Genomic DNA, 27,054 nt, shown 5'->3' with positions numbered 1-27,054 from the left:
ATTAAGTAATACATATGACTCTTAAACTACAAACTAGGGTATGTGGCTGTCTTCTTCTAAGAGCCTGCTCTGACAAGTTATGGAGAGGGACAGTCCCTTTCTCAATTGTAGCTCTCTCTTCTCAGGGCTTGGCAAGATCCTATGTTGTGTGTGTGGGAGGTCTTACATAGCACTGGGGAGGTCCCCCAGTTATGAACCTTCGTGGCCTCACCAAAAACATGCCCATTATCCAAGCCACAATGATCCTTCAGCATCAGATGGGTCTCTGTCTTTGCCCTGTTGGGCACAGGAAACCTGTCAGGTCTGCAACCTCTGGATCTTGGGCTCCTGCCTACATGGACCCACCAAGCAGCCATTTCTCTTAGGCCACCCTCTCCCATAGGCCTGCACTATTCTTGGCATGGACCGGTCTCGCCAATGCTACCGTCATCTCAGCTCTCAGAGGCATGCTTCTCTTTTCCATCCTTACCCACAAGAACACTTGGTCCAATCCCTTGTAGTAGCACAGGCTTCCAGAAAATGTGAGGAAGTCAGATAGTCTGTAAGCAACATCTGCCGTGGTCTTGCTGAGAAACCAGCACGTGAGGCAATGGCGGGGCATGTAATGGCTGGCCACTGGGGAAGAGCAAGTAAGGGAAGAGATACAAAGCAAAAATCGATAACCTTGTATGTTATTTAGTCACAGTTGTGTGATGGGTAATGCATTCCTTTCTCAGATAATTGTTCATTATGTTTTCAGTGTTAAAACTGCCGTGAATGTTTTTCATGCATAAACTTTTTCTCTATGATTTCTTTAGGGTAAATTCTCAGAAGTAGCATTACTGGTTACGAGGTTTACGACTTTCTAGATACCGTATAGCGAAATTACTTTTCACCGTTGAACTTGAAAACTGAGTAGAACATTCTGGGGTATAGAACTGTAAATGAGTAGGGCAAGCTTTCAAAGTTACTCCCCTTTTCATTTCAGGTTTTTCTGAAATGAGTATTTGAATAATTCTGATGCCTACACTTAATAAAATGTTCCAATTTAACCAAAATCACTGAATACATTGAGATACTTGAGAGGAGTGGATGCATTCGGTGGATGATTAGGGGCTGCTCGCCCCATCTGTGCAAAGCTCCACACATTTTTCTCTAGTCATTACCACTAAGAGCTCTTGTTTTGTGAAACACTAGTTCATTATTTATTTATTTTAGTTATTTTGTGATCAAATGCTTTGTAAATTAACATGTTTCATAGACATGAATAAATATAAATAAAAATCAATGCTAAATAGTATAATTGTTAACATCCACTTGCTTTCATCCAACTGTAATGGGGAGAGAATCAGGTTAACCTTAGTCTCTTACCAGTTGTTATGAGTTGAATTATGTTCCCTCAAAACTTACATGTTGAAGTCTTAACCATCCCCCACCCCAGTATCTCAGAGTGTGACTGTATTTGGAAATAGTCATTACAGATGTAATTAGATGAGATGAATTTATACTAGAGTGATGCGTGTTCCTAATTCATGTGACTAGTGTCCTTATAAAATGGGGAAATTGGGGAACACACACACTTTCACACACACACACACACACACACACACACAGAACGCTGTGTGGAAGAGATCGGAGTGATGCAGCAAAAACCAAGGATAGCCAAGGATTGCCAGTAAAGCTCCAGAAGCTAGGGCAGAGGCCTGGGCCAGATTCTCTCTCACAGTGCTCGGGAGGAGCCAGCGCTAATGCCACCTTGGCCCCAGAGTTCTGTCCTCCAGATTGTAAAACAGTAAATTTCTGTCAATTAATCCACCCAGTACTTTTTATGGCAGCCCAACCAACAAGTACACGAGTCTAGGAATGCTCTTACAGTCATCTGCCTGATAACCGAGGGCACTCCCCGCCCTATTTTTAGATTGGTTGCTTGCTTTGTCATCTAGAACAAATTATGGTCCTATCAATGTCAAACTTTGTTATGTGCTATTATGCCCCCTGTATGTCCATCCGGTTACTGTCTTTGAAGGGTGATTTAAGCAAATTTTTATGTGCTTTATACTTTCTCAAAAAACCTCATTTTAGCCATAAAAGTTTTTAGTATTCTTTTTAATTTTCCTGAAGTCTTGTATGATGTTTGTGTTCAGGGCAGTTGTAACATTTCGTCGTTTCTGGTTGTTGCAAATCCACTGTTGTTTTGTGTATTCTCACTTATTGCAACTTCATAATTTCTGTTTTCTAATTAATAAGCCATATTCTCAGTTGAAAATAAATTTAAAATAATTGTGATCTTTAAAGTACAAAATCAAAAATAGAGGCAAAACATTGGTTTTTACTCAGTTTTCAAGCAAGTGAGTTGTCTGGGCATCTTAGGACCAGTGCTGAAGCTTATGACTGTCACTAATTCTAGCTTTTTGAGTCCCTTGGACTAGAACTGATCCAATGGGCCAAGTTGTGAGCATAGTCTATTCTTGCAGTGAAAACAAACCTGATCACTTTGAAACAACTTTCACACTAATAGCTGTCTTGTTTATCCTGATTTTACATCAACTGGGTTTAGGTTTAGTTATACACATAAGAGTAGTGGTTTAAATAAGATTTCTGTCTCATGTAAAAGAACCTAGGAGATAGATGTCTGGGGCTGTCATGGTGGCTTTTTATAGTTATAGACTCATGATCCCCTCAGCTCTTCATTCTCCTGTAACTGGAGAGATTTTAAGAAGACTTTCTGGATTTTTGTGAGATAGTTCAGCTCATCTCTAATTGGCTACAACTTAATCACATGGTCATATCTAGCTGCAGAGGAAACTTGGAAATGTAGTCCTTTGAGTGGGCAACAGTGTTCCCAGTTTAAAATCAGACTCACGTACTAATATGGAAGACTAGATATTAGGTATCCACTGATGATTTAAAAATGCCAACTTTTCTGGTTGTTCATAGCACATAATGTTTTTTTTTAAAAAACCTTGAGGTTTCTTTTTTTTTTTTAATGAAAGATGTACAAAATTAGTACATATGGAAAGGTAAGTTTCTACATATTTTACTTATATAACTTATGTCCAAAAAAACCCACATTAAAAAAAAAAATCCTTTGGAAAAGAATTAAAGCTTTCTTTAAAAACTGATAGTCCATGAAAATGTCCTGTTATGTTCCCAGGCTGTCCCTAACATTCCACTGTACTGTGTGGCTTTCAGGGCACCAGGATCCAGGGTGAGAAGCAAGGCTTTAAGGTCAGATGGCAACATTATCCCAGAGTTTCTGTAGAAATGTTTTGATTTAAGATATTTTACGGAAATTGACATCCCGAGGACAGTCTGATAGCCATTTTAATACAGGACATTTTGACACAAATCAAGAAAGCAGACACACCTCTCAGAGATAACTACTTCTAACAGATTTTTGCGTATATTCTTCCAGACTTGATAAATTGGAGGGTATGTATTTTTTGATAGAGATCACCAAAGTATTAAATAAAATACATCCTGTTAGAGTTCTGCCTCAAAGATTATAATGGTTAAAATATGAAAGCATTTTTTTAAATGGCCTCCTGAAATATTGATTCAATTTGCCAGTGGCAATGGGCATTATAAATATTGCAATCTTGGGCAAAAAGTGGTCATTTTTATTTGCAGTATTTTTCTTTCCATGATTATCTACTTGCACAGATATATTGAACATCTGTCTTCCTCTTTTCTTTCTGCAGAGCTTTATTGAGATATAATTCACATACTATACAATTTACCAATTTAAAGTGTACAATTCAATGGGTTTTAGTATGTTCACAATTCTGTATAACCATCACCACATTTTTTTTGTGGATTTTTTTTTTTAACTTTTGGATTTCTTGTTTAATCTGATTTGAAAGAGTTTGGAAATTGACCAGTACAATATGTTGTATTTATACCAGTGTCAAGTGTGTAAATTGTCAATATTTTTAAAGTGTTTTTTTAAAAAAAGTAATGATAGCTATCGACCTTTATGATTTCTGGTTATGGTGATACACCTGGAAAGTTCTTTCCAACCCAAAGTTCGTAGAATTCTCCTAAATTTTCTTCCGACATTCTTACAGACCATCAAACTTTCAGGTTTTTCTTTAACAACTAATGCATAAAGCAGATATTCTTAACTCAGCTCTCCAGCCTCATGAAAAGGAGCTGTGACGAAAATGGTTGAGCCCCACTGTCAGAGGTGACAGTTGCCATTATCACTTAGTAGTAAAAGATGGTGTTTTATTTGCGACAAGGTCAGATGACCTATGAAAAATGTAATGTTTTATTTTCTCACACCTGAATGTGAAGTATCAGGATACATGGATATTATTGTCTTTTTGCAGCATCACTACTCTTTAACTAGGAAGCTATTATTTTCTTTTTATTTTAAATCAAAGTATATATCTGTATATATATATATTTTCAAAAACAGTTTTTCATAGGATTCATAGAAGTTTTCTGTAAGTGTGGAGGAAAACTTAAGTTTAGACTGTTACTTAGAGACCTTATAGATAGTGTCATTTACATAATGTTCATTCTTGAAATACTTTCATATATAAGTTTTCTGTGTGTTAATTTATTTTTTGACTCAGGAAAGTTACCTTGGTCCTTAAATATAGAATTTCTACTTCAAAGATGCTGCCACCTCTATGCTGCCCCTATATCGGTGTGTGTAGTTCACTAGGGCACTTTCCTAAACCCTTATTTGACTGATCGGATTCCTTCCATGGTAGGAGAAACCTTTTTTCACAATTATTTTAGTTTTTCTTTCAACCTATCCTTTTTCTTGTAAGAGGAAAATTCCAAAGACTTCTAGGTATAACTTCTGCTACTAACAGAATAGCCTTTTTTTTTTTTTTTTTTTTTTTTTTTGCATCTTTGGAGAAACTTTATGATGCTAAAGATTAGAATGAGATCTACTTTCTTTTGACGAGTTTTAGAGAATGTATATCTCATTTATCTAATGTGAGTGAAATTTGGAACATGAGTGAAATAGGAGAATAGGAATGTCTGGATGTTTCATATGAATGTGGATATATGACTAAAGCTTAGTGTTTCTTGTTTGTTTGTTTTTAAATCGTGTGGCTCATTCTGTAATCTTTAGTTACCAAAAGCAGATAGAAAGTTATAGTTTGGTGTCTAAGAGGGGTCGCCTCTGCTTGTGACGCTACAGGAGCTGTTTTCTTGGATGCCATGAGATTGGAGGCAAGGGGACAGCCCAGTAGCAGCTCTTTAAAGTGCTGGGTTATAAATTGATGAACCAGAGTTTATTTCTTCAGGACTTTAGATGGCCCAGTTGTGAATCTAAGGCTGTATTTCGTCATGTTTGAGAGCTGAAGATGGCATAAATTTTGAAGCCACAACTTATATAGTTTATAGACAACCCATTAAACACCAATATGTGACTTAGGTATCAAGTTAGGCTAATGAGTTAAATAAAACTTTTTCCAGTTAACGGATTAAAATTCATTTATGAATCACTCAGCATTTTAAATGGAATTTTATTCTTTAAATTTAACTTAATTTCAATAGTCTTTTTGTTAATTGAACAAATCGTTAACTTTAGAATTGGTCAGAATCCAAATCCAGTCTTTGATATTTTGGACAAGTGACAAACCCTCTCAACCTCAGTTTTCTTACCAGTAGGATGTAGAAGTTTTTATAGTTTTTTCCAGGAGTTGCACGAGGCGAGTTGATGTAAATCTACTTACTGGTGTGCTACTAGTGTGCTACTTGGTACATGGTGGGTGTTGAGCGAATAGAAGTTGTCTTACTACCTCCTTTTGATTTTCCTGAAAAGATGACCATTGAACAGAGAAACCTCTTGGGATGTCAAATCGATATTGTGAAAGAAAGGAACATGGAGTTTTAGAAGAAAGAACCAGAAAGTGTGGAATCTGTAAGCAGTGTAAAGGAGCCCTGGTTGTCCTTAGCACTGGATGCCGCATGGGCGCGTAGGGCTGATGCTCCCCGCTTCACCTTGGGCCCCACACACCCAGGCCCAGTTTTCTTTGATGTGACCAGTCGCCAAGCCCTGATGGTGTTTGCAGTTTTGACTTCTGATAAAACTTCATCCCATCATCTTATCATCTAGTCTTATATAAATTTAGGGGTTTAAAATTTCTATAGGTCTTGTGAATGAAAGGGGAGAGAACATAAAAAGCTCAAGTCTTTCGAAGACTGACAGTTTGCATACTGAAATGATAAAAATGATGAATGATAAAATCCTTGCATTGACCACCTCTAGGTGTGTGTAACTTCTCTTCTTTAGAGAATGCTCTCATCTTGGAATATTAATGTTAGCAATCTTGAAGCTTTACATGAAGCTTAAACAGAAACGTTGAAAAAAAATACATTTTAAAAATGAAACATCTGTACTTCTTTTGATGACCTGGGTCCAATGATTTTGTTGGTTAGAGTTCACATCTAAACTGAATATGTTAAAAATTAAGTTTATTTTTGAGGATGAAATTTTTTGCCTACAAACTTGTTAACAATGTCATGATTCACTGAACAAAATAAAACTCAGACTTAGAATTTTAATAATATAGCCAAACTAGTACATGTATGTATGTGTATCTCCTACTTCACAGACAAAATAAAACAAATTTTTAGATAACATCTACTACCGTAAGAGTTCATCTTTGAATATATGAAAGAATACTCTTTCATATATTGATTATTATTGCTCTTATTATTTAATAGGTAGAGGGAAGTATTTGATTTTGTTAACATAGTCATTGGGGGAAACTTTCTTTACCATTGCTACAAGCTTGCTTGCTTAACAGCAACAGTAAACATTCTTTCTCTCTCCCTGGTGAATAAATTATCTATTGTATAGATCTGTTTTTATCTTACCCCATTTATGTTGTAGCACACTTTATAGATGACAGTCTCATGTGTGAAACATCCACCACTGCTATCATGTGACAATACCCAGGTTTCAAGCAGAGCTATTGTACTTTACACATCATGATATCCTGTGAGCCATATAAGTCCAGTCATCAATTTCTCATTGATCTGTTGCATACCTATTTGTTGTGACATTTCTGCTGTTAGAAAGGAGGCAAACTGTAGGAACAGTGTACTAGAGATAAGAAGTTAAAACATACATATACACAGAGGCTGCTTTGTAACTTTCCTCAGTGTGCTTATGTTCCTCCCACCTCCTGCAATTGTCGTTCATCATAACATGCAGTATAGGAAAGTTATCGTTTTACAGATAAGGATACCAAGACCCAAGGTGTCTTATTCAAGATTACAAAGCTATTTGGTAGTAGAATGGAGAGATTTTTATGTGATGAAATATTATCTTCTTTATTGGATCCCCTCACCATAAATGTACACAAACCCCTTGCTTAGTCACAGCAGCAGACCTTGTGGTATTTGTATTAGAGAATTATCTGGGTAAATTGGTGCTGTTACAAATGATTCACCAATCTGTAGATGTCCCTGCAATATGATACTGGTTTTCACTCTCACGCCCATGTAATTTTTGAAGTGACATTTGCCTTTTGTTGCAGGTATTTTGCCATGGCTTTAATTTGCTGGTTTGTGACAAATAAAAAAAAAATGCAGTATTTAAGGCAGGTAGGATGACTCTTTATCCAATTAAAGATAGATAATCATTCTCAGAGTTATGCTATTTTCTCTGGTTGATAATGAAGCATGTAGGATAATGGATGAATGGTGGTCAATGTTGGTCCACAGATTAATTGTCACTCTGCACTGAGATTTGGATCTAGTCTTGTAAGAGCTATGCAGAGGTTAAAAATGAGTAATTTGTGAATTGGAAACAAATGAAGACATTTAAAATTATATTATATTTAGAAAAAATTTGGGATTGAAGACTTGTAAAAATTAGACATAATTTATCATTATTTTTTTTTGCTTTTCCTGTAGATCAGTAAAGTTTTCAATTTTTGCCAAAGCACTTCTCCTTCATTTGTACACATATTTAAATGATGCCTAAATGATTTATGATGTATCTTTCAAAGAAAATTAAAACTAAATACCTTTTCTTTGAGATCACTTTTTGGGTTGATTGTTTCTTTTTATCCTCGAATCCCCATATCCCCTCCCTGTGTCTTCATTATAACCATGCCAGTTGTATTTTTTTTTTAATGTAGCTTCTTACCTTTTTATGAGTTTCTCAAAATAGATTCAAGTCAACATGGTTTAGGTATATTTACTTAGACTAACTGTAGTTATGAAGAAACTGATAAGATGATATTGTCTTAATTTTTATGATGAACATGTTAAAGTACTTTTTTTCCCACTCAAATTAACTATCTTTTATAAGAATCTTTCTAATAGGTAGATTGAATGTCTGATGTCTTAGATCAATAAATCCCTAAGCATTAATAAGCATATGGTTTTTCTTTTAAAAATACTAATAAAGAACATTTAATTGGAATGTTGGAAGTGGAATGTTAAAACCGAAAATGCATGTTTTTCTAACATAATGTGAAGTATAAATATATAATACCAATTGGAGTCACATCTATAAATCAAAAACCTGTGTAACTAAGTAAGCATACTTCTGGCAAGTTATAAATAAATGAAATAAATTGAAAAGAATTTCATACAGACCTATTGATTTTTATTTTTCAACATTCTGATACTGTATATGTAAAATTATATGAATTTCTCCACCCCATCCTTTTCGTAAAAATGTATAGGTTAGTATTTCTGCCTCATGTTTCATAAGAATTGGCACTTGTATTAAGTCAGTGCCATAAGAAATCTGTGTACAGCAAATTAAAGCTACATTTACATGGGTCACGGATTTCCAGAAACTAAATAATCTAATTTTCTTCATTAAAGAGGGAATAAAAATAATACCGTAAGTATATAAATATACTTTAAATTATAATACATAATAACTGTGTGTGTGTGTGTGTGTATTGTAATGTGTATATTAACTCTCCATCTTCTGATACTTCAAGATGAATTTTAAAAAAAAAAGTGGGTGGTCGTAAGGTCGAAGAGTAAGAATTTTTGAAAGTTTGTGTCATAAAACTTTTATAAATGTAGTACCACTTACATTATTATCAGTATTAATTTTAGAGTTTAATGAAAGTAAAACTTCCTTATAAACTATACCAAGAAAAAATACTCAGAAGGTGTTGTAGGCTTATACAAGCTGAATGCATCATTCTAAAGCAACGTTACTTATTGGTTAGATAGAGGGTAAGGGGTTCAGAGTTTTCCAGAAGAGTTTATTTATATAACTTTCTCAGTTTTTATTTCAGTGTCGGTAGGAATACTGGACATGGTAGCTCAGAAGTGACAGTGCAGGCCATTTTGCATGACAGGTGGGCCTGGGCACAGCAACAGCTTCAAACCACCAAAAGTGCCTGTGGTTAGCTGTGGAATGTGTGTCCGAATACCAGAAGGCTGGGGACAGACCTGGGAAGACCCTATTGGACTTGGGGACTGATTGGCAGATCAAAGTGACTAAATAGTGAGTGAGCCATGAAATAGGAGGACATCAAATACTGGCCCTAACTATTCTGGTCCCGTGACATACTCCAAAGCTACTTTTTAAAAATAAGTTCTCATAGCAACTTTGATACTGTCAAAACATTGGTTATTTAAAACTGCTATTTGCCTGAATTATAGATAATCAAGAGTTTTTAACATTAAAAGCACATAATTGTCATATATGTTTTCAGAACACTGTTTTTCAGTGTTAGAATTTTACATAATAGAGATTTTACATGATTTTCATTGAAACGCTCAAATCGTCTACCGTGTTAAAGGTTCTGCGTAATTGGATATATATTTTCTTAGTTATGAGACTATTATGATAATATATTTTGATATCAGAAATAGATATAGAATTTGCAATTGTTTTTACAAATGAGATGTAATGAAAGGCTTTAGATTTAAATTTTTCTTTTAAAACCTTCCAGATTATTAGACAGACACTTAGTTTTCCCCCCAGAACCAATGTAGGCATTAGATACTTCCAAAATTATTATCCTTTCTAGGAAAGTACAAAACCATTTGCAAATGATTTTTAATAACATCAATGTTCTGTTTAAAATCCAGCCATGAAGATAGTTTTATAGTATTTTATTAAAATACTGCATTGAATACAGGTCTTTAGGTGGTTCATTTTCATTATTGTGTAAATTGTAAATATAAATGTAAAATATAATTTTATACCAATCAGACCATTAATGGGAAAACATCTACAAAAATAACTCTGTGCAGAGTAAACTCACAATACCTTTTCTGTAACTGAAACTCAAAAAAGCTCTTAAATGAAAAAAGCTCTTATATTTTAAGCATGGTTATATGTCTGAAAGAATGATAATATTTTTCACAGAACTGAAAAATGACCATGTTTAATGCTGTGCTAAAAATAGTGTATTTGCATCTGACACTGTTGATTTCTGGTGAAGTGTGGAAAGGTGACCACTTCATCTCTCTTATGTCACACTTGCTCTTTTTTCCTTTCCTCCTTAAGCTACATGGTCATACCGCTTTTGAGGATCACTTCCCCCATATAGTCCTTTCATTGTGTCTTTTAACTGAATCCAGCTTTAGTTGCTTTCATTAGAGTGTGTGGTTGCTTAGTCAAGTTTGGAACTGCAACATAATGCATTTGCTCTTAAAATAAAATACACCTCTTTCAGGTAGAAGTTGGGCTATATGTAGCCTTTGTCAATGAGACCCTTCTATCACCTGCTTTCCTCCTAGAAAAGATGTAAGACCCAGGTTATATTAGCCATTTCTGTAAAACCTGCAAGTGTGTGCCAGCAAGAAAGGCTTGCCACAGGATCGGGGATCTTGGTTTTTACTGTGGAGCTTTGCAAGAAAGTTGCTTTGCCTGGGGGTGCAAGGTTTGCCATCCTTGAGGGACAGGATACACACAGGAAAGGGAAACCAGCTGGCCACATGAAAGGTCAAGGCAAATAAAGCTTCAAAACTGGTATATGAAGTATATATTTGAAAATTCGGTGTAGTTTAATGGAAAGAGCAGAGATTTCGGAGCCAAAACCAGGGACCGGGTTTCCCACCTCACTGTGCCGTCTGCAGTAAGCCACCGAAGTTGTTTTCTTCCATTTTTAAACTAGGGCCAGTAATAGCTACCTTGCAAGCTTTGTCCTCTGATTTAAAAAGATTTTTGCTTTTTGCTAAAGTTACAATAAGAATGTTTTATCAGTTGTTTTTAGTTTACAAAATGTGAATTGAAAGATGTTTCAATCACTGCAAGATGTGATAGGAACTATACCAACATATATTATTGTTGTCCATCAAGTTAAGTTTTCTCACAAATATAACACATTGGATGGTTTAAAATATTTTTATATATCAAAGCTTGCACTGAGTGAAATGGGCTTGTTACAAATTTGCAGTTTTTCAGGACTAAGTACATTAAAAGTGATCATGTTTCACAGTTTTTTGTTTTTGTTTTTCTTAGTCGTGGTAAATCTACAAATCACTCGCAAGATAAATGCCATTGGGCTGCGGCCCAAGGACGTTCTACAGACCGAAACATTTCCTTTCTCTGCTGAATTATCCATGGTGTTTTATCTTATTTTGGGATGGTTTATTCCTTGCAGTTGGTAATAAAAGAGAGTCCCAGGTCATTTAAACAAGTAATTAAGGGAATAATTTACTATAGCTTGCCTTCGAAAAGGGTTAATTTTATTTGTCATGGGTTAATGTTGCATTTATTGTCTATGTTTATAGCTTCCAGTAGTTCAAAGGTGAATCATTACAACGGTTAAAATTTTTTCCTCTAACATGTGTTACAGATCTTTAAATAAAATCAAATGTTTTTTTTTTTAAAAAAGCACCCCCAAAAAGCCTTTTTATAAATTTGCTGAAATGCAATATTAAACAAAACTCTGAGGAAAGAATATATTAGTTTAAAAGGTATGATTATTTATTTGGAAAAATGCCAGCTGTAGCTAAGTTGAACCATCATTTAATGAGACATTTATTTGAATTAATGTGACATTACTTAACAGAGCACCATATAAAACTGTATATAACTTGTCACTGAGAATGCATTATAGTTTTGCAGTTTCTGTCTCATTACACTTTTGTAAGTGACTTTCAGAGAAATTCATTCTCTCCGCCCTTCGATAGTTGAGTGCTTTCTCTGTGCCAGATGCTGTATTAGGTGCTGAGTACAGGAGTCAGACAGTCAGCACTGTGCTGATAATGGTAAGTTTTAACAGCTGGCTCTCTGGTGGAGGAAGAAAGGCCCTGATTTCTACTGTTTGCTGATTTCTGGGTTGTAAGTGCTCCCACCACGACCTGTTATGAGACAGAGGTGATGTTATGGAGTAAGAACTTAGGAAAAGGTAGTTTATACAGTATTTTCACCGTACTGATAGAGGCAAATGTAGTAAAGTAATTAGGAAATGATGAGTTTTAAGTATATGTTATCATATTAATAAAGTTTATAGAAAGTAATTTTTAATAATAGCTATACTTTAACAACCAGTTTGGAAAATTCCTGAATATTTAAGAATTGCCTTTTATGAACAAAGAGAAGCTGTCTCCAGTATACTGCTAAGGGACCAAAACAATGGTAAAAGGTGGTAAGTAGGAGAAAATCGCATATGTGTGTGCACATGCACGCACGTGCTGCTTTAGAAAGGGTGGTCGGTGGAGGACTTACTGAGAACACGTGAGCAGCTTTCTGAACGAGGTAAAGGGAACAGTTGTGCAGCCTCTGGGGAAGAGCATTCTGGACAGAGTGAATAGCAGGTGCAAAGCCCTCAGCAGGAGTGGCCTGGCACATTCCAGAATCATCAGGGAGACCGGTGTGGCTGGTGCAGACTAAGCGAGGGGGTTAGTGTAATAGGCAGTGGGGTCAGTGATTAATAGGGCCTTATAACGTAGGGCCTGTTGCCAGTGCTAGGACTCAGTCTGTTATTCAGGGAACCTAAGGAGATACTGGAAGCTTTTGAACAAGCAAATGGCATGTTTTAGGTGTCACAGGATTACTCGGGTTGCTGTATGATTCTAGAGGACAGGGGCAGAAGTATGGAAACTTATGCAGACAGTATTGCAGTAACTCATTCGATGGCTGCTTCAACATGATGGTAGTGATGAGGATGGTGAGAAGTGACCCAGCTCTGGGTCTGTTTTGATGGTAGCGTGCATTGGGTTTGCTGATGTGGGTGAGAGAGAACAAGATGACTCCAGAGCTTGAGCTTCAGCAGCTACAGGAATGGAGAAGTCACTGTGATCTGAAATGAGGAAGACTGCTGCAGGTTTACAATGAAGATGTATTTTTTTTCCCCAAAACGTTAAGTTTAAGGTGCCTGCTAAACATTTCAGTAGAGATGTTGAGGGAGCAGTTGGATTTAAGAATCTAGGGAGAGATTTGGTTTGTAGATACATGTTTGAGAGTCTTAAGAATAGAGATGGATGAGGTTACCAAGAAAATGGAGGAGAGAAAATGTGAGTCCAACACAGTGGGAGGACTAGGCAGACACCTGAGCAATATAGCCCGGGTGTTTGAAGAAAAATCCAAAGTTCATGGAAAGCAAGTGGGGTGCATATTTCAAGGAGAGAGTGGTCTGCTATGTCTGATGCAGCAGGTTATAGGTCAGATAAGGTGAGAAGTCAGAATTGTCCGTTGGACTTAAAGGTGATTGATGGTCCTAGTGAGACTGGTTCTGCTATGGCTGACCAGGTTCGGGGAATGGGTTCCTGAGTGTGGGAGGAGAGAAACTGGAGGTGCGGGGCATGGAGAACACTCTCAGTAGTTTTGCTGTGGGGGAGCACGGAGAGATTGGTGGTAGCTGGCTGGGGAAATGGAGTCAAAGGGTTTTTTTCTTTCTTAAAATGATAGCATGCCTGTATGCTAACAGGAAAGAACCGAAAGGACCAAAAGGGGCAGGTGGAAGTGGAGCACTGCTCCTCAGTAGGCATGAGAACATTTGGATCTGACACGTAAGGGGAACAGTCAGCGTTGGGTAGAAGCTTGTTGTGTCCTCTGTAGAAATACGAAGGGATGCAGAGTATGTGGGCGTAGGTGGGCAGACGCACTGGCAGACACTTCCAGGAGGTCTCTTCTGATTGCCTGTGTTTTCTCAGGAGAAAGGGAAAGCATAAAAGTTCTCTAGGTCTATGCAAAGGTGAATAGACTAGGGAATTGCACTGTGATGCTAGGAGATTTGTGGACAGCACTTAAGGTTCACTGGCATTGGTCGATCTCAAAATGAGATCCATCCTCTTAGTTGGGTTTTATCTGGTCATGATCAGGGGCATGGCTGCAGGTATGGAGTTAGTAGGTGAAGACTTCGATTTAAGCAGGGTTGATGAAGTGAGCACTAGGTAGCAGGAGGAATTGAGGATGTATGCAGGAGGAGTGATTACAATATAGGAGAATGAAGTAATCGATTTCTAGCTTAAATCTATGTATTTTATGAAGTAGTAGCTCAAAACTATTCTGATAATTTTCATTGTAAAACAATTGTAGTCATTAATGGTGGTTAAATAATTGTATCACATTCATTTATAGTTCTTAGTAGCAAAGAGTATTCTTAGAAGCTCTGTTATTCCTTTTCTACATCTCCCCATCCCCCATCCATGAAAAATGTTTATATTTTTGTTTGCTCATTTATCACTCATTAAACTTGTGTTGTTAAATATCCATAATGAGTCAGGGTACGTATAGTTATAAATTGTGGTGTCCTTCTGCCTTTCTGATGACCAGTATGTGATAAGTTGCTACTCATCATGTACTTGTTTAGAGCATATATATCTACTCATTATGCTGGTTGATTCCAGGTCAGAAAACAGATTGAGTGGGATATTTAGGATTCACATATGCAACAAATTTTTCTACCAGATTTTCAGCATTCAGGATGTTTGGGGGTATATTATTATTTAGAAGAATTTCTTCCATAATGCATAAAAGTGCAGATTTCAATATGGATTTTGCTAATTTGTTTATATACATTTATATTTATGATGGTACGGAAAAAATGGACTGGTCTCTTGCTTTCGTGCATCAGCAGGTGCCACTCTGAAGCTCACCTGGTCATGGAACTTCACACGTCTTTGAGTTCTTCTAAATAACCCAAACAATCTAAATTTTCTTAAATGTCCTGTAGCGAGGATGAAGAGCGTTGTATCTCAAAGACCTCCTAGGAGGTTAAAAAAATCTACTGTTAGGTAATTCCCTTCTCCACAGCACTTGGTCCTCTGCCTTACGTTTTCCTCTGATCCTCCGCCGTGCTAGCCTTGGCCTCTCTTCTTCCACTGTGCACCATCCTAGATTTTTTTTCTTTCAAAGTGTCTTTCAATCTCCTTTTTCCATGATGCAGAAGTTAACTGATACTGACTAGCTTTTCTCCCATACCTGAACTTATTTAAAAGCAACAGCTTCTTTCAATAGGACCCACTATCCTTAGGAACACATTTGTTGTCATCTTTTGTTATTTTTTTCGCCTCTTTGAAGAAGAAGCTTGTTCCAGTTGTTTCCCAGATAAGTGGGGCCTTAACCCCCAAAGTAGTACTACCACCATCCCTAGATCATTATCCATATTAAATAAATGTAAATATGAGCTCCTGAAGCAAGTTCCATTCGTGTTTGGCTTCGTGCTTTGTATATAAGGACATTCATAAAGGACAATATCTTAGGGATTTTGGTATAAAAGATATTTTAGTGGTTGCTTTGAGTCATACACGCATCTCTCACATTCTCTGTGTCTCTTCATTTGTCAAATGTTGCCTACCAATCTAATTTCCTCCTCATATGAATCTATCTATAAGTTAATACTTTAAGCAATTATTTTGAAAATTATAGAGTAGAAATATTATACAGAATACCTGATTGGTTCCTTAACTCACCATTTTGTTACTATTTTCTAGTAGACAACACATTTTAACTGCAATATAAATTATATCTGAAATCATCAAAAATGACTACTCCAAGAGAGAAAGAATTCAACAGGCTATCTTACATAGGATAATTCCTTCAAAGATAGTTGCTATTTCTTTTTGCCTAATTTCATCTTTTTGCATTTCTTACCTGATATAATTCATTAACTGACTCTCCTAGTGTTTGACTATGACTTGATTTCTTATTAATGAGGTAGAAAGACCAAAAAAAAAAAAAAATTAAATTTAAAAGCTACAAACTGTTCTAAAATATTTATGTTAAGGGGTAAACCTTTCCTCTTATTCTATGTTAGGATATTAAGTTGTAAATTAAGGAAATAGTCTTAAGGGTTATTTATAAAACCGTTCTATTTAATCCATTAATTCTATTAAAAGGGACACATTGTCGTAAATAAGTATTATCTCTTAACTAGGAGCTTATCTGCTGCAAAATTCCTTTTATCTTTTCATTTGCCCCATAAGACATATGTGCTATAATCTATTTTTAATGTTTTGCAGCATATTTATAGGGTGAAATTATACATTTAAATCTATGGTATGTGTTTAGAAACCATCTGTTAGAGCTTACTGGAAAATAGAAACTTCCTTCATTAATGTGTTTCCTTATTTGGGGACTTAAACATTTAATATCATCCTTCCCACTCTATAACTTAAAGGATGAGAAACATTGAAAATGAGTTCTACTATGTTCCCAAAGGGGGATTCAAACTTGATGCTTTTATTCTGTCCTATTTCAGAATTGTTGTGTTACAAAAATAAACATTTTGATTTACTAAGGCAGTGAAAAATTGTGTCCAGTTAATTTAGTTTTTAAATTTAAGGATATGTTGGAAGAATATTCATGATAGACATCCTCAGTTGTAGAAATAATCTATTTATTTGAAAAAAAAATCACCCAGCCAATTGGAGAAGGTGAAATAGGGGGTGGATTGAAAAATGAATGCAACACACTCCCTGATTTCAAGGAAGGTCAGTAGAGCTGTAAAAATGCATAATAGTTCACAAACAAGGGATCCGATGAGTCTCAAAAAAGGGATACAAAATTTTGTATAAACCGATCATTTGTTTCAGTGTAATCAGTCAATTTATAGGTAATTGCTCTAAGAAAATTATTCTACTTATTCCCCCTGACTTTTATCCTTTTAGAACTGAAACAGTATTATCAGATTTGTTCCCTCTTCTTTCAGTTTTTCTTTCTAATTATCCAGGAAAATTCACCTTTTATAAAAAAGCACATTAAATGCCCTCCCCTCAATCGTGAAAACATTTATAGATGACTTTCAGTGTTAAAATATACTCCCTCAAGAAATGCAGCTGCAACTATTTCCTTAACTCACTGTAAAAGATTAAGAGCAAATAGGTAGAGAGGTCCTTGTTCCGGTAAGAGAACTCCAAGTAGCTGCCGCCTCCACCGCTGTGAAACCTCCAGCAAAAGGACAGGCAGACGCAAAGAGTGCCGCTGGTTCAAAATCCGTGCTGGCACCTGCTTCCAATGGATGCTTAAATTTATGTGAGTGAAATACATGGGTGGAGATGTCACATAGAAAGTGATGACAAAATACACCGGGTCAGTGGATCCTCAGTACACATCTTGAAGTAAAATTATATTTTCTTGAGTTCACTTAAATCAAGAATCTTATGTTCCAGAAGTTTTCATGTAACAGTCACTCAGTTTTCTTCTTTGATTAGTATTCTTCCTGTATCTTCTGAATATAAAGGTATGTTTTTGATTTTTTTTTGTTTTTAGTATAAAGGTAGGGTGAAGTAGAGAAATTTACTTGCACCATAGTATAACACAGTCAAGTCGTTATTTAAAAAACAATCAACACCTTCTGAAAAAGATGTTTGGGTTTTAGTATCCACTCTAGACTTGAAAGAATTCTTTTTCAGTGGGTTTATCTGAGAATTTTGTTTCCCCAGGGATTTGGAAATATAAACTTATTCTTTAGCTTTTCTTTCTTTAAAAACAAAAATACAGAAGCAGGAAGTGAGGATTGTGCATCCATAAAAGAGTTACAGAAAACTAAAGAAGGGAAGTAACTGAGATCTGGTCTTCATAGAGTAAGTAGGAGGTTGACAGACTTTATTCATGTTTTGGTTCTTTTCCAGCAGTTATTTGTATAAATAAGTCTGAGGTGATGCACGTTGATGTTTATGTAGTAAGATCTTAGGATGTTTACATGTATTTTCACATGTTGCAGCAGAAAGAAAAAAAAAAGCTATATTTGGCAGTGTTCTCTAGAGAAACAGCACCAAGAGAATGTGTGTATGTGTGTGTGTATCTGTCTCTCTACTTATCTATCATCTGCCTGTCCGTCTGTCCACCCACCTACCTTCCTATCTCCCTATCAGGAGGGGGAGACAGAGGGAAAATAAGCATTTGGCTCATGCAGTTATGGGGCTGTCAAGTCAAAGTTAAAGTGCCCTAGGTATCTATGCTAAATATCAACAGAAGTTGTCTTCCTTCCCTGGGTTCCAACGTACCACCAAGAGTAACTTAAGAAGCGTGTGACAGAACAAAGGGCATTCTTTTTCAATCCAGAAAAAGCCTGCACGTCTAAGCCCATATTCTACCTTTTACTTCCTTGAGCAGTTACTTGATTTACTTACCTTTTTCTTTTTTGGAAAATGTAGGCAAAACTGCCTAGAAAAGTGCATTATATGCAACAGGAAGAGAATTCAGTTTGTGAAAACATGGACTGTATGTGGAGTGCTATGCGGACAAACACACGGGGATGTTGCGGTGCACACTGCCGGCCCAGGTGGCTGCCACGGGCTGTTTTATTTTAAAATAGACGCAACTTTTGTCCTTTGTTAGCCTGTCCTCAGAACCCTTTCCGTAGTATTCTAGCTCCTGCAAGTTTTTCTGAGATCTCTGGGAGTATTTGTTTATTGGGCGTGTAAAATAAAAGCAGCCGAAATATCCAGGACACATGTTGAACCTATAACATCTATGAGTTGTTTTTTTTTTTAAGGTGAGGCAACCCTTGGTTGACCTCACAAATTGCAAGGTCCTTGTCAGCTTGCAATCCCTTTTTTTTTGTTTTTGACGCCTACAACACCTGGTCTTCCTAGGTGGTCTCCCATCCAAGTACCAACGAGGCCCGACCCTGCTTAGCTTCCGAGATCAGACAGGATTGGGCTCGTTCAGGGTGGCATGGCCGTAGACTACATCTATGCATTTTTTATAAAATATTCATATTTCTGAGAAAATGTGCACCCATTTAAATAGTAGAAAACTTTATTACTTCCACAACCCCAGATTGAGTGAACTGCTACAAGTCCCCCCTTTTCCTAGCGCTCAGTCATAACATGTTCATGCGCCAGCTCCTGTTCAGCTCAGTCGATCGCAAGGAGCTTTCATGTGCACAACTGTCGATGAAGATTGTCCTAAATAAAGCTTCCCCACATCATAGACTCTTCTTCACTTTGAAGATTTTCAGAGGAGTTTTGGAAGTTGTAATTTTAAAAAGTAATAATCAAAGAAGAACGGGATACTTTGGGGCAGGATAATGCAGACTCCGCACGTCTTGCAGCCCGGTTCCGTGCGCCCAGCCGCAGCTGTGTGTGCAGCAGACCTGGGAGTGGCCACAGCGGGAGCGACTCTGCGCCCTCGGACTCCGCCAGCCAGTTCTGACTGCGGCCGCTGCCTCTCCTTGCTGGCTTTTAAAGAAGATTGTGTTGTGTGATTGAGGAGAATGGAGGAGAAAATGTTTTTGTTGTTTATTTCATTCTTGATCCCAAAGATATTTAGTCTAGAACAAATCTTAGGAAAAGTTAAGTAAGGGTCCAAATTAATTAGAATGACTTTATACTTCCCTTTTCATTGTATATGGACCAGAATTTTAAATTATTTCAATGACACCGAAAATGCTTTGAACTTTTTTCATTATTTCACAAATGAGGCCATTTTTAGTTTATCATTTCATTGACCACTCAGGAACTGCAAGAAATGGTAAATTACATAAAAAAACTAGATACAGATTGTTTATTTATTAAGGTTAAATTCTAAAGCTTTGCATTAATGAAGGCATAGCATATTTGCAATAGCATTTGTAATTTCCGTACTGCAGAATAACTAGAATTTTGGTGCCCTGATGACCTCTGATCCGTCTCCGTGCTGATCGACAGCGGACGACCAGAGACTGACCCAGAGTAGTAGGTCTGCAGAAGGTGCTCTCAATGTTTGCTCTGCTGTCTGTTCTGGGGTGTCCACGTAAATCATTTGATCATTTTGTCATATCTCTATCTCGATTCACTATTATTGATTTAAATTAGCTAAGTCTTTGCTGGTAAAGAAGAAACTAAGTTAACTAGTTCTTTTATTCTAGTTTCTTAAGTTGGGTAAAAAGCAAACCTATAAACTCTGAAAATAGGAGGCAAAATACAATACATTTTCATCCTCCCCAAGCCACTCTCTTCCCTTATCCTCTTCCAGAAGTAATCACCCTTCTGGGTTTGTGTTGCTTTGTTTTGTTTTATCCTAGGTTAGTTTTGCATATTTTAGAACTTCATATGAATGGAATCATGTAGTATGGTCTTCATCCATTTATCATAACATTTTTGAGATTTATTTTTGTATTATAAAATTGTTCTTTTTATTGCTATGTATTATACTACAGTTTATTATCTGAATATACCACAATTTACCTCTTCTATTGGTACATACCTAGGCTGTTTCCAGTTTTGGGCTGTTAAAAATAAAGCTTCTGTGAATGTTCTACTACATGTCTTTCTGAGGATATATTTTCATTTTCTTGGGCAAATATCTAGGAAGGGAATTGTGTCATAGGGCAGGTGTGTGTTGTCTTAGAAGAAACTGCAATTATTTTCTACAATAATTACAGCATTTTATGTTTCCATTAACAATGAGAGTTCATTTTTCTTTATATCCTCACCAACATTTTATATGTCTTTTTAATTTTAGCCATTCTGGTGGATGTGTGACTTTTTTAATAAATAGGTATATTTTCAAGAATTCTATGGTTAATTTGCGTGCTACGAATGATCTGTTACACCTACATATTTTGGTATCTTTTTAAATTAGAAAATGTGAGTTTTCTCCCAACTTACACAGATGTTTTTGTTAGGTGGTTTGAGTTGAAAAATTTTACAATTAAAGATAATAATGATTAGGCTAAAAGATAACTAAAGATAACTAGGCAATTATAAGTCTTCACATTTAGTGTGGAAACATATTTTTAATAGGTTTGTTCATTAGCTAAATCATTCATTAAGTCATATTTTTTTTTTTATTGTGAATGTCTAACAATGCTGTCCAATAGAATTTTGTTTTGATCGATGTGGTCATTCTGTGCTATTCACTTTGGTAACCACTAGCAAATGTGGCCACTGAGCACTTACAATGTGGCTAGTGCCGCTGAACAACAGACTTTAAAATTCTGTTTTAATTATGGCTAGCGGCTGCCTTATTGGATAGTGCATGTCTAAATAAATATATCCAGGAGTTATCTGGTCTTGCATTATATTATAAAATAAAGAAAATTTCCTTCATACTTATATACTAGGAATTACAATCCTGGCTGTAATCCTTGCTTTAATGTCACTTTCATTTTTTACATTAGGAATTTTATTTTAAAAATTATTTTTAATTGAAGTTTTATATTGAGATAATCGATTCACATGCTGTTGTTAAGAAGTACTAAATAATTACTAAATAAAGATCCCGAATGCCCTTTATTCACTTTCTTCCAATTGTAATATTTTGCAAACTGTAGTGCAGTACCACAACAAGAACGTCAATATAAGTACAATCAAACCCAGAATCCCAGTATTGTAAAGTTATACATCTGATGCTTAGATTGTTTAGAATAATAGCCACTTAAAAAAATATTCACCCTACTGGGCATTTGTTTCTATGGATAACATGAAATGGGCAGCTGATTCAGACCCCCTTCTACTTATGATGTTAGAAACTCATATGTTTCATTTATGTTGCAGACACATGTGCTTTTTAATTGGCTGGATCATTACCCAGCAGATTGAAGTCATAAAGACAAGGAATCATTACAGACAATCCAGTTCTCTTAAGAATGAAGTCATTTAGTTTCAATGATTATGTGATAATGAAAGGTATAATGTTCTCACTGTGAAGAAAGAAAACAAATAAAAGATCTTAATTAGACAGCGTTCTCTTTTGATTATAATGGGACAGAATATCACTCGTTTTCTGATTTTTCCAATCTAGAATCTTATAGATTGCAAAGAATAACTGTGAATACTGCTTTTTGGGTTAACTTCCAGAAATGTGTTAAAATCTTAAGTGATACAGATAAGGAAGTTGACAGTAAAAATGTTACTTTCGTCCTTCAAGATAATCTTTTAAAATAAAAGATGTTTATTTTGATAAATGATTCAAGGAGCTTGTCAGTCCAATAATATATTTTGTGACCTTCCTAAGCTCATCCTAGATCTGCTCAGCCCTGTCTCAGTGACCTAGCTCTATCCTTCTTTTTTTTTTAATCAGCTCATGGTAAGAATCTCTTCACTTTACACAAAGTATTAACTTGAACAAAATTGACCAATACTCTCTATGCTTGCTGTATTTTGTGATGAAACAGGTTGTTTCTGGAATAAAAAATACACCTTTTCTAGCTCCCGTCGGGCTGTCATCTCCAGTAGAGTTGAGAAGTGGTACAGGAAGGCAGGACAGAGTCAGGACGCATCCCCCTTTGTCCTGTGCAAGGGAGGATGTGGCAAAGTGAAGATGAAGTAGTCACTAGGGACTGTTTCTCGTTCTCCCTGAGCTTAGGTTCTAACAGAAGAACGGTGACATATATTAGATGAAATTCAAAGTGGTGCCATCAGTGAGCGTGTAACCCATGATCTAACAAGTAGATCACCAGACTGTTCTCTCCCTTCATTAGAAGCATTGAGCAAATCCTGTGTCAGAGGTGTGACTCTTTCTCTTCCTTGCCTCTGAGATGTATTGAGCGTATAGGCCAGACTCCAAATAGTTTATGACTGACACTGGAAGCCATCAAATGGAATGCAGATTTCTCTAAGTAAAGAGCAGTTTTTAACAGTTGTGTATGAAAGGAAGTAACTTAAAATGTGAGCTTTTCAGGTAAATATATGTTGTCAAGGCATTGCTGGTCAGCAATGGATTGGAGGAGGGAACACACATCCACACTGAACCAGTCTTGGCAATTGGTCAGCCCCACCGATGCGATGGCAGAGTCAGTGTCTGGGAGTTCCTGGACATTCCCACTCTAGATTCCAGAATGTTCACAGCACTCTTTGATCTCATGGTTTCTGATGCCGAGTTTGGTCTGAGGACTGTCATCCCCAAATCATTTCCCTGCATTTGCCCAAGTGAGGAACTTGGTCTTTGGAATGAATGCTTATAAATTGATTTTTTTTTTTTAAGAGAAGTGTTTGCAGTTAGTGTATTGATATTATCTATACTATGTGGATAATATAGATTATGGATAATATATTATCTATGTATTATACATATAAAATATATTATGAGTGGATATATATATATACACACACACACACACACGTGGATATATATACATACATATATATATGTATATATTTTTGTATTTGCCAGAAAAGGGTATAAACTTTTCTCATTAAATGAAAAACAGAAAATTCTTGCCTTGAATGCAGATGTTCTTATTTTGATATTTTTTAAGGTCTTCTAACCCTGAAGTTAATTGTTAACCTTGTTCATATACTGCATTTTTTCAAAAGTTCGACAGGATAGCTATTACTTGATATCATCTCTGTATCCCCTTTACCTGTTATAGCCCTGGTATCTAGAAGTCAGTGAGTATACTTTGACTTGCTTGTTTAATAGAGTATTATAAAATTGTCACATTCTAAAAGATTATCAAATCCTATTTTCCTATAGACTTTAACCTTTCATATCAAAATTATGGCATTGCCCAATGTCTGTTAACAGCCCTGAGTAGTCCAGAGATCTTTGAGAGCTGGGATATGGTCAGGAACTCAGCCATTTGACTTTTTTGAAATAACTTATTAAAATTCTCTATATTATGATCCCTCATGCTCATTCAAACTATAATCTGGAAGAAACCTCATAGCCTGGCCACCAACCTGGAATGGATTACTTTGGACTGTAACAGTTGTTGAACAGGGACTGAGCGAACTAGTAGGTCTACTTTCCAACTTTATAAATTAGTATAGCGAATGTTGTTGAAAATACTAGAATTTTCTCTTTTAGATCCCTTTTAAAAAGTGGTGTATATCATGATAAAGGTTTTAGCAATATTAACATGGCATTTTATATGTCTTCTTAAAATATGATTATATAAAGCAACAAATGTTTAGTGGGCACTAATGCATGTCAGACAGCATTTTAGTTATGAAATCAGGAGAGGTAAATTTAGAACCAGAATAACAATTTCTTACAGAGAATATCAGAATGACAGCTGATTTATATGAATAAAGTAGTGTATCTTTCCTATGCTATAAATGACATCCAGGGGTAGGGGATAATAGAGTATAATAAAGACCAAAAGAAGAAAACTAGGAAAATATATTGAAGAAAATTAAGGTTACTCCAAAGAAAAGAAATATATTACTAAGAATGTAGTAATAATTTATACATTTACTACAAAGTAAAGTCGAGATGGGCAATGCTACTGTATGTAGGGTTTGTTCAGTATGAAAGTCAATGTTTTGAAAGATTTTAGTAAAATAACTAAACATCACTTCCAATGTAGTGAAGAAGTCAAAGAAAGAAGAAGACAAGCAGAATCACCTCACTGTATATGTAAGTGTAAGTGAGAACTGAATAAAAGATGTTTGCAAACAAGAGCTGGTTTTCATTGACTAATGTTCAGTTGTTTACTGAAATAATGATAGTAACAGGAAAAGATATAAATGCTTTGTCAAACCCCAAAAGTAAGATCAATAAAAATAATACATATAAAGATAGTATAAAAAGCAGTTCTCTAAGATTTCCTCCTCTAAAATATAAGCGCAGATACATTTTTGAAAAATAGTATGTCAAAAGGCTAACTTGAGGATACTGTCCAAATTTTATTGTGTGGCAAACTTAAAATTCTTGACGTAAAGACTTACGTGGTGAAAAACCTTAGAATTATTAGAAAAAAAAATTTAAGTCATATCTAACTACAAATTTATAATTAGCAGGGGAAATAAAATTTTAGAAATAAAGCCAAAATCAAAGAAAGCATTTTTTTTTGGCCTTTAGTTAATGTGGATTATTCATTTTAGTTAACAAATGGAATAAGAGTAGATGTCAGTCTAGAAAGCTGATTTGTTATTCGTCCCATCTTTCAATAAAAGTGCTAATTTACTTGACATGGTTTGGAAGTAGACAAATGCTAAAGACAGGTTTGTATACAAAGTTGAATGAAAGGAAATAAATAATAGATAAAAAATTATTTCGCTCATTCTAATGGGTTATTATAAATCAAAAAATGAAAATGTTTTGTAAATTTAGATCAGAGAAGATGACCACCCTCTCTTAAAACTGATGAATCTTGGGTTTCAGAAAATTACATTTTGACAATGTAAGTGCAAGAAAAAGTACCAAAAGTAATGATAAACTAGAATCTCTTAGATATTTGAAATCTGGAATTGGTGTTTAAAAGATGAATATGTTCTAGTCTCATGCATAGATAGTATCTAAGCAATTGTTTGCATTAAAAGGACATTGACCATTTCAGGAACATATAAATTCAAAACCAGGAAAATATGGAATGGAAATTTAAGTCATTATATTTAAGTTGATATAAAAAGTTTTAATAATCTTGTTTTATACTATGCTCAAATAGTGAATGGTGGTAATGATTTTACCTGGTATATTAGTTATCTGTTGCTGCATAACAAGTTACCCCAGATTTAGTGGCTTGAAACAACATTATCTCACATTTTATGTAAATCAGGAATTCAATAGTAACTTAAGCCTTTTTACTTTAGAGTCTGTTAAGGGCTGAATTATGTTCTGCCCAATGTTCATATCTTGAAGCCCTAACCCTTAGTACCTCATAATGTGACTGTATTTGAAAGTAAGTCTTTGTGTAGGTAATTGCGTTAAAATGAAGCTGTTAGAGTGGGTCCTAATCCAATATAACTGGTGTCCTTATAAAAAGAGGACATTAGACACAAACGTGTATGTGGACAGAGGAAGGACCATGAGAGGATACACAGAGAAGTCTGCCATCTGCAAGCCAAAGAGAGAGGCCTCAGAAGAAACCAAACCTGTCCACACCTTGATCTCGTATTTCTAGCCTCCACAAATGTAAGAAAGTAATTTCCGTTGTGTAAGCCAGCTAGTTGGTGGTACTTTGTGATGGCAGCAGTTCAAACTAACACACGGTCTCACAGGCTGCAGCCCTCTCAAGGCTCAGGTGGGGAAGGGTTCGTGTCTAAGCACTCTCATGTGGCAGTTGGCAGTATTCACTTCTTTGCAGGCTCTTGATCCGGGGGCCTTGGTGTCCCATAAGCCGTTGTTCTGAGGCCATGGGGGGATCCCCTATGGGCAGCTTGTTTGCATTATGGCAGCTCACTTTTTCAGAGCCAGCAAGACAGGACAAGAAAGACTTGGAGAGGAGGGAGGGACTCCAGAAGTCCCAGTCTTTTATAATCCAGTCTCCAAAGTGATAACTTATCACTTCTGCTGTATTCCAGAAGTGAATATCAAGGGGAGGGGATTATACAAGGGTCGAACAATGGAAGATGCCACTCATTAGCTATTGAAGGGTGTGAGAGTCTTCAGAAGTGTATATTTTCCTTTATGTTTATCCGTATAATAAAAATATCAGAGCATTGGTAGAGTCTCATGTAGGAATGATTATATGTTATTTGTAAACCATTTGTTTCTTTATGGTGGTTAGTGAGTCATTTTGATATGTTTTCTTTTTTTAATGATTATGTAGCTGTTCATACAAAACTAACAACCTGTATGTAATTTTGGCTTGTGTAGCTGGAGGAAGTTTAAGGCATATCAGGGCCAATAAATGCCAGCTGGCATTGAGCCATGCCATATATATACATATATATACATTTAATTTTAATGAGATATATCAAATATACAGAGAATCAACAGAAGCATATAATATACACTCATCACTGAAGTTTAACAATTGTTTATTGTCATATGTATATCACTTTTCTTCCTGACTGTGAGTACTACAAGTGTGATTACAGACATCATGGATTTTTATCTCCAAATATTTA

The 27,054-nt window shown here is 35.8% G+C and overlaps 1 protein-coding gene and 1 pseudogene across 6 annotated transcripts in view; one reads left to right on the top strand and one right to left on the bottom strand.

Annotated features, from left to right (window-relative positions):
• NR3C2 (nuclear receptor subfamily 3 group C member 2) overlaps positions 1-27,054 on the top strand; it is a 746,291-nt gene that overhangs the window by 543,866 nt on the left and 175,371 nt on the right. The window lies entirely within an intron of this gene.
• LOC118612587 lies at positions 18,903-19,021 on the bottom strand (annotated as a pseudogene).

This window comes from Rousettus aegyptiacus, unplaced genomic scaffold, assembly GCF_014176215.1.
Source record: "Rousettus aegyptiacus isolate mRouAeg1 unplaced genomic scaffold, mRouAeg1.p scaffold_m13_p_16, whole genome shotgun sequence".
NCBI lineage: Eukaryota > Metazoa > Chordata > Mammalia > Chiroptera > Pteropodidae > Rousettus > Rousettus aegyptiacus.
This window is presented reverse-complemented; position numbering and strand designations above follow the sequence as displayed.